General features: G+C 38.8%; 1 protein-coding gene and 1 long non-coding RNA gene across 2 annotated transcripts in view; one reads left to right on the top strand and one right to left on the bottom strand.

Moving 5' to 3' along the window:
- Positions 1-9,385, top strand: part of PWWP2A (PWWP domain containing 2A) — a 33,033-nt gene that overhangs the window by 11,239 nt on the left and 12,409 nt on the right. The window lies entirely within an intron of this gene.
- The window catches only part of LOC109290086, a 10,458-nt gene continuing 5,348 nt past the window's right edge, over positions 4,276-9,385 (bottom strand). The window contains exon 2 of the long non-coding RNA XR_002095520.1: positions 4,276-9,227. This is a non-coding gene — a long non-coding RNA (uncharacterized LOC109290086). The remainder of the gene's footprint in view (positions 9,228-9,385) is intronic.

Genomic DNA, 9,385 nt, shown 5'->3' with positions numbered 1-9,385 from the left:
GGGGCAAAGGCAGCAGGGTGGAGAACCCAGAGTCCACAGTGAGGGCAGATGTGGACTGTTCACCCCACTTGGCTCTGCTCCGTTTAAAAGCATGCCCCCATTTAAAAATGGTGGCGGTGGTGCATGAACTAAAGCTCATTTGACAAGCTTAGTTGAAGCGCCCCCACCTCCATTTTTAAGAGCTGGTATGCTGATCCCCAAGATGAGCCTCCCACACCTCTGTCCCATTCTTTGCCCCAGGTCCCATTCATCGCTGAAGCTGGGCAGCACCCCCAGCCCCTGCTCCACTCTCTTCCTCATTGTGGGGGCCTCTGCCTCCTCCCCCATGTCCTTTCCCCTCCACAGACCTAGCTGCAGGGCGAGGCTGTCCACGTTGCCTGGCTGCATTCCTGTAAATCAGTTTATTGGATTGGTATCGGCCAATATGACTGGTTAATAATCAGCTGTTAGTATCGTCCAAGAAAATCTTTATCGGTGCACATGTATTAGAAGTTGCATACAATTTTGTCGGTATGTGATACGTTAATGCCATCTGCTGGCTCAGAACTGCTGCAAGGCTCACGTTGCACCTGGAAGAAGCAGACAATAGGGAAGTACCTGGGGAGCACATTGCTTTAAGTCATGGGAGACATTAGATTTTTTTTTTTTTTTTTTTAAAACATTGCGTCTAGTGAAAGATATACTGACCTGGGTCTTGACAGTCCTATGCTAGTTTCGCCCCCCCCCCCTTGCTCTTTCCCCCTTCCCCAAAATCCCAGGTACATGCCATAAGTTTCAGTCTTGAATTCTATTTTCTTGCACATTTGAGACTAGAGTTCGTGGCCTGTCTATCATTTGGTGAAGCTTTGGTTTCTAGCCCTGGTAGGTTTTTAAAAATCACAGATCTGAAGTATGGAGCCTCCCTTTTTAACTTCTGTACTATCATAGTACTTGAGAGAACAATTACAAGACCTAGAAGTAAGAAGTTCCTTTGGTATCAGAATCTAAAGAGTGAAAGCATTAATCTTCCGCAGTCTTGGATATTGGTTGGAAGCTCTGTCTAGTTAAGGTTTTATTTCTGAACTAGAATGACTTTCAAACCAGCATTGTCCATTGTAACTTAATGAATTTAATTAATCCTCAGCGACTAAGTTTTGTAATGCCATAGTTGCAAAACTAGCTTTCTCTTAGCCTATTAGAATCGTGTATTGCTCCCACTACTGTAAGAGCTTCTGCAGTCCAGCAAGGTTTGAAAGCGGTTACAACTAAGCTAGTCTGAAGTTTAATTCAAGAAACACTTGTGTTTTTAAATTGTTTAAAATATCAGCATTGATATTGAGCATTTGTGACCCAGACCTGGCAGCCTGGTGTTAATGCACTGAGCTTCAGAGTGAAACAGACACATCCTTTTTAAGAAATTCCAAAGAAAAAGGTGGAAGAAAGAAGGTGTGGGGTGTTCTCAAAGTGGAAAGATTATGGGTGATAATCGAAGGTCATGGTTTTCTCTTATTTAAAAAAAAAAAAAATCCCCAATTTTCAGTTTAAAAAAAGTAACCCAAAATCCACACTTTTTTGTGATCAAAATGAAACACCACTATATATAAATCTCTGTATTAGTGATACTTCATTTTAATCATGGAAAAAATTGGATTTTAGGTTACTCTTTTAAACTGAGAATTGGGGATTATTTTTTTTTTATCAGAGAAAGCCAGGATCCCTAGTGATAATTTTTAAAGGTCACTCTTAATGGACAGTGTCCATTGGCTACTATCATTTTCTTTTTATTCACTCGAAAAAAAAGAAAAACTTATAAAATTAAAAATAGAGGTGGATTGATGGTCAGATTCTTCAATATGGTCTCGTCTGTTTGAAGGAACTATAGTATAAGTTATTATCACTTTTTAAATATTAAATAACTGAGGTTTTACAAAGTCATTATTCAGCAGGAGGGAAAATGGAAGAAATTTCTGCCCCTATTCTAATTCTGTAGCTTGCTTGTTTATTTGTTTTTTTGTTTGTTTTTTTTTTCCCTTTCCTTCTCTGCCCAATCTGCAAGATGTCCCTAAGATTCACTCTCTCTTTCGGGAATAAGAAGCATGGACATGCATAGTTCCTGGATTTATGAAAAAGTCAGACAGGATCACTTGCTGTTCATGGAACAGATGTCTATTTTGTGATGAACTTCTCTAACATCTGCCTTTTCCTCCTTGATGCTACTGCAGTGGACCTAATTACAGAGGCATCAATTATGGGTTTTTTTTCTGGTGTACTTAAGTGTTGCAGTTAAAAGTGGGGATTCAACCTTTTTATAAGAAGTGAAGCCTATTGTCCCCCCCCAAATTATCACTTCCAAGTATGGATGAGTGCTTTCTTAGTTAAATTCACTTTCAAGATAAGACTCAGTTTAAGAAATGTATCATGCTAGTATTCCATTGTAATAGAGTAATGCAGACTGTGTACAAGACTTACTTTTGACTGGAAAATATAGACTCCACTTGGGGAAAAAGTTTTTATGTCCTTTATGTAAAGTTTCTACTTTAGAGCTGATGAATAAGACTTGTTGCAAAATTTAGTTTTGTTACTGATACTGGGAAAACCTTATGGTATATATACATACTGTCCAAACAGATCCTTTGTCAGTAAATTAGGAGTCTGAAAGGAATGAAAAAGTGGCCAAAGTCCTCTGTTGGTTTAAGGAAAGGAATATAATAATGTGAACTTTCTTGGCAAAAGCTTCTTGGCATTCTCTGACGTGTGCCACAAGCTGCCCTCTTTCAACATGGTTGGTTTTCTTTTGTTCTCAGTAGGACTATGGCTGAGGGCTTCTCTTAGCAAAGATGGTGTTGGCATCCTATGCTGTCAGGAGGCAGAACAGTTTATTGAAGATGGTTTAGCTTCATTTCCTTGAGGGAGCGTGGAGCATAGAGGCAGATGGGTTTTTTTAAGAAGCATGGTGAGTCTCATGCTAAGTTAACACTTAAAAAGACTTAAAGTTGACACTAATATTGAAATAAAAATATTACATTTTAGCATTCTCTTCTTTATTGCATTGTATTTATAGATGATGATTTTAAACTACCAGCTTTAATTAGTACTGTCTTTTGTTGAACATTGTAGTATCCATTTGAGTGTTTCAGGAACTAAACAAAACTGATCTAGAAACACCTCTAGTTAAAATGGCTCTCACACTGTGTCTATGCTGAAGCAAAATGACTGTATTTAGTACAGATTGAAAATACAAACTTGTTAGAAACTTGCAATTCATTTATGTATCTTTGTTTATAATCTGTTACTCAGACCTACAGTGAAGCAGCAGAAAGTTTTACAAGGAGCGTCCTTTAACTTTTTCAGATGGAGACGGGAGAAGCTACCTTCCCTAGAGCCTTCCTTCAGACCTTTCCAAGGGTAGTTATCCGTCTCTGTATTGTCTTAAGTGTTTCAGACATGCCCTGGTTTCCTGACTGCAGTGGAGCTCATGAGATTATGTCATGGCTCCTGTCCATTTCAGAGCTGGAACTCCTTCTCCAGGGGTGCACATTTAAAGTGGTAACAGCTTCTAGCTGTGTTTCATTTTCTGTTGGCTTCTGGGTAGTTAATGAGCTTGTTGTAGCACCATATCCACATGGTCTTCTATGGGTAGGAATGATGCAATAGAAAAGTGACTTATCCATTCCTCAGGGGCACTAGGTACAAGCAGCTGCAGGAGATTATGTTCTGACAACTTCATTTACATGGGGGGGAAAAAACCCCAAACAAACATGCTTTTCAAAATGCACTAGAAAATTATTTTTGGCTCGGGATATATGTGAATACATTCAACTACTATCGGAATACAACAGTAGAAATCTTTACATCAGTTGAAGGATGTTCATGGGCTCAAATGAACAGTCCAAATAAAGACTTATTCTGATTATGATATATTAATATCAGCCCTGGCCTATTCTGTTCATATGTGGGGTCTGTTAGTCCAACATAGTCTTCATTGAGCATCCTTAATTGGAGGATCCTGCCACAGTGTTTCAGCTGTGAGATGAGAGAGATCTACCTCTCCACAAAAAATGCTGCTTCTACAGACAAGGCTGCTTAACTGAAGGCTAGTGCAGTGATTAGGACAAAGTACTACATAGACTAAACAAAGTACTGCATTTCCTGTATAGCTTATTCTGGTGCTCTGGTACTCAGGATATGAATAAATTACTGAGAAAATTATCTGACTCTTGTGCATGCCTTCTAAGTGTTCTGGTGGATGCTTAGAAAATAGACATAACATACATTTTGCACTAAACAGAATAGTAATGATGTGTATTCGGAATTAATATTGTTAATACTGTTATTAGTGTGAAGTAGTTGTATAACCTGGTTTCCAATATAGTTCATTCTGAATAGTCCTGGAATACTGTTGTGCATGTAAACAATATAATTGGAGCATTATTACTTGTATAATTCCTTTAAATACAAACTAAAGCACCAAATTCAGGTAAACGATGCACGAAACAGTCAAAGGTGCTTATACAGCCAGTACAATACATAGTTAAGCCAAATTAGAGCAGATTATTAACTTCTAAAGAAACAAAAAGAATACACAGTATAGCATATCACCTAAAATGGATACTGCACATGAAACGTTATTGAACCAAAGATCACATGTAATGTAGTAGTAATAGAGCAGAGTTCAATGATCTTATTTTGTAAATGAAGATACACAAATCAAATGTGAGTTAACATCTGAAATACTAACCTCCTGCAATAATTATTAGTGGACATTCATTCTCATACAAATCATATGGTCCACATCAAGTTATAAATGTCTTTGAGACCCAAGAAGAGGTCTTATGTTTAAAGCTGAGTTGGCTTTTCTTTAGAGAAGGTGGTGATAGCTTAGATAAGCCTCGTTTCTTTCTTTCTTTCTTTCCATCCTTTTTTGCACTTGTGGACTACATAAAAAATCCTGCCTGTTAAAACAAACCTCCAGACCATTATGTGTTGTTTATGTGCATATGTTTAGTTTCAAGGACACTAGGAGTAAATCCTGAATAGGCTCATAACCGCTACTTGTAATAGCTCTTCTCTGTCTATACTCCCCATTGTTTAGTTTCAGTCTACCCAGCTAACACTGCTTGGGTGGGGAGTGAAAGGGGTGTGCAACACTTCACTCTTATCCCATTTGGAGTAGTTGAGGGTTTGTTTTTTTTATTAACTTCTATTCCCATAGAAAAAAGCTTCTAACTTTACTGATATCCTTAACTGCTAATGACTGACTGTAGTTGATGCCCCATTACAGAAGACCACATGTCTAGCTCTAAACGTACATTCAGTTGTAATTGGCAAGACTTAAAATGGTAAAGTCTCAGACCAGGGATTGCTTCAAAAACTAATAAATGTACCATGATTTGCTAATGTTAGAAATATTAATTGGAATACTAAGCTAAATATGTATTAATTAATCCACATGTTCCTTAGTTGTGCCATGTGATAGGGCAGAAGCTGAGGCATGGTGGCAAAGTAAGTAAGACCTCTTCCTGCAGCTCCAGAGACATGACCTTGAGTTTGAACCCTACTCTAGACATCTTGAAGGCTGCTTCCTGTCAGTCCAGTTGCAGATAGATACCTCTTTATTCAGACTGGAGAGTCAACGGTGGCTGTCTCTCGTGCTAGCTATATTACTTCCTTGTGTGCTCCCTCCTATAGAAACTGGTGTTCTAGCTAGCCAATTCAGTTCAAGTAGACTTTTGAAATAAGGGAAGAAAGACCCCATGATGTGTGAATCATCATCCTGCACCTCTCAGGAAAAGCTTAAATCTGTTCTTTATTATGTTTTTGATAAATTGGCCACATGCTTCTAGCTCTGAATCTAACTAAAAGCTGTGTTAGCATTAAAACTCATGTTCCTAGTCTATAAACCAAGCCTAGAATAACCTCTGACTGATATATCAAAGTCTTGTTTAAATGCAGCATTTTATTACTATGAAATATCAATTGGGAAAATGCCTTCAGCTACACACATTACTGAAACAAGGGATAGATTTTGCTTGGCACAAAGTAGCGACAAAACCTGGTTATCTCCTGAAAATCCCAGAGTAGGTTGCACTGAGCTGGCAAGAAAAAAAAAAAATCGCCCCCCTTCCTCCTTGAGCAGGTTGCCTTTTGGCAAAAGACAAATGGATTATTTTGGGCAACCACATTTGATGTTGTTATGAATTATTCTAGGCCTGGAGCCCCCCTTCCACAGCCGGTTGACCTTTTTGCTCTGGTTTTCCTAGTTTTGTGCTAAAGACAGCTCAGTAACAAGAGGTTCTAGCACAAGATCTTTGCAGTCCTGTAGATGAAGGCTTTGGGTAGGGTTGTAGCTTGCAGTGGTTGTCTCTCGAGTTGTAACCATACACCAAAAATAAATTGTTTTTAATATTTAGTAGATCATAAAATGTGTTCGTAGCATTAAAGGATGGCATTGTCTCGTCAAAAGTAATGTTAGCTCAGACGCATTCTCCCCATACAGGATGTTCTTTCTTGGATCTTTCATTAGGTGTATAGTCATCTTAGTTGCATACAGTGAACTTTAGACTCACCACAAATTCGATGCTTAGGCTGAGTTGAAATTGCATGATTTGGTCTGGTTTCCTTTACAATGTCCTATTTTGGACCTGCTGGTTTTGTAGGCTGTATGCCGTCCAACATTCCTGTTGTGAATGTAAGTTAATAAAGGTGACTGACTAATTTTATCATCCATTTGAGCAGTATTTTCTATTCTGCCTTAAATTTTCATGGTGGCCTTTTCTAGTATAGCTGTACTAGCAGTTAAGCCAAATGCTTGCTTTTGGAAGCTGTACACATTCAGAAACTCTCAAAATGTATGGTTTTGAATATTTTTTTTAAACGCTCTGGTTTACATAACGGAAATTTCCATTACTGGAACTTGACCAAACTCTCTTCCCAAGGTTTGGGACTTTGGGTGCCTAAGGAGTTAGAGGTGGGACTTGACATAACACACTATAATAAAAGCTTTAATTCTTACCAACTATCTTGCTAAATACCGTACTGTTTCCCTTGCATTCACTATTCAATTCCTGCCTTTTTTCTGCTTCCTGTAATAGAGGAGATTCCATATTCTAAATTATTTGATGTTTTCTTACTGTTCTCACCTATCCCTTTACCCTCTGATACTTTCCTAAATATTTTCTCCTCCCAGCCCTTCCTACCACATCTCTTTGTAGTTTGTCTCTTCTGTTATTTCTTAACATTTTCTTTCTTACACTGTTATATGGCTTGAAAATGTTGTTGGATGCCTGATAAACAGCAAGTTTAAACAGGCCACAGGAAGATACAGAAGTTGGAAGGGAGCCCACTACTATCGAGCAGTGCCCAAGTAACAAGCCTGTGAACCTCCAGCAGTGGGAAGAAGTGCAGGTGGTGTCCCTGAACACACTCCTTGGAAGATCATCTTTTAATTCTCATGGGGCTAAATCTTGGCTGCTTAAGCTTTGCACTGGAGCAGTGGTTCTCAACTCTTGTACTGAAGGCACACCCTGAATCTATTCAGGGCACACTGGAAAATGTCAACTTGTAGTTTGCACTTGATTTTTGACGACAATTTGCATGAATTCAAAGCACTACTTTCTGAAATAAAAACTCCCCCACAACTTAAAACATGTCTGAAAGATTTGCTAGTAGACATGACATGCCAGATTTAGAGCCTATTTTAAGTGTCATCTGTTTACATTCTTCCTTGGAACAGTCCCATGGTTTCTGTGTTTCACAGGCCCATCATTTTCACAAAATGTTGAGATGGTGTGGAGGGAGGGGGATTAGAACAACCTAGCATTCATGTCTGCTTGTGTTTTTTGTACCATCCACCACATACTATGCTTTCTTGCCATTTAAGAAAGCGCAGCCTGTAAGAAGCTTCCAGTCTAAAAAGTGAATCATCATACCTGTAGATGCATCTCAGGATCATTGCTTAGACTTCTTCTGACTTCTGTTGTTGTTTTCCCCACCCCCAACGCATAAAAATTGTACTTTTTTTTAATATAAAGTCAGCCAGTGTTCAGACCCCCTGATTATCAGACCATAGTGATTTGTTTTTGGCAGTAGCCATTTGAGGACTTAATCTGTAACTACAGTGTATTTGGGGGGGGAATAGGGGGAGCTGTTTTTTCCCCTAAAATTGAGCCTCAAAATGTGGGGTTGACTTACACAAGATTGACTCTACTCTTGAAACCATGCAGTATTTTTAAGTGCATTTAGGAGCCAGTAATTACAGATTAATGGGAAGTAGCTTCCACTTCCTCTTGGCTAGAGTTCTACTTTACCTAGTTGACCACAGTGGAGCTTGGGACCATCTCAGTTATACAACTGAAATGTAAATGCGATTCTCTTCATCCATTCTGGGAGCATAAGTGCAGCTGTTACAGGAATAGGGAGATACCCATGCATCTTCAGAGGGCAGTCCTGCTCTATAATGGAGGCACTTTTATGCCTAGAACAGGGTAAAAGAATCACTTCTACACTTTAGTCAGGTAACTCTGAATTTGTCACAGGTTGCATTTTGGTCTTGTACTAGTTAAAATAAATTCATCCCTTAGTGACTAAAAAATGAGCCTGATTATCAAACTTATAGTTGATCTTAAATTGAGCTTTGTGACTTGTTTGATCTTGTTGAAAGAGGAACAGTCCATCTGGAATTTGACGGTAAGCTTATTTGTTGTGAACTGTCAAAGGTTCAACTCTTTGTGGTATTCTTGTTTCACATCTGTATAAATTTGACTGAACTCTCTTAATACGCTGGGACTTAAGTGAGCACTTGGATGGGCATACAGTACATTTAGTGTCTGTTTAAATCCAATCGTTATGCAGAAACACACACCACCACAACCAGCTAGTGGGGAGGTTCCCAACGTGGCTGCACCTAGAACTGCATAAGCAGGAAGATTTCCGCTTCAAAATTATGCATCTTAACCAGGATGCCGTAAGTGCTGCAGGGTGCTTCATAAAAATAGCACTGTTGTGTGCAAACACCTACACGTGATTCTAAGATCAACCCAGAGTTTCAGACAGGAATCCATAGTGTCAAAAACATTCTGACCTGTGATGGTCTTTCTGAGTTCTTTGCAACAGAAGAATTACTCTCTTTTTCTGTAGCAACAAAGCGAAAAGGCAAGTATAAATTAAGAACTGGCAATTTTGGAGGGGTGTTTTGAGTTTGATGTAAGGGGAAACGAGTCTAAAAAGGTTAAGAACCACTGCTCCAAAGACTTTTTAAATGCATGTTTATGGTAGAAGAGGCTATTTAGTCTTACAATCTGACAAAGCATAGGTACTTTCTAAACTCATTCACTCTTTTTTTTTTTTTTTTTTCCCGTTAGTGAAGGGAGGGGGACACCATTTTTAATAGTGACCCGCCATCGCATTA

This window comes from Gavialis gangeticus, unplaced genomic scaffold, assembly GCF_001723915.1.
Source record: "Gavialis gangeticus isolate Ggan-Ray unplaced genomic scaffold, GavGan_comp1, whole genome shotgun sequence".
Classification (NCBI taxonomy): Eukaryota; Metazoa; Chordata; order Crocodylia; family Gavialidae; genus Gavialis; species Gavialis gangeticus.
Note: the sequence above shows the minus strand (reverse complement) of the source record. Positions and strands in the feature narration are given on the sequence as shown.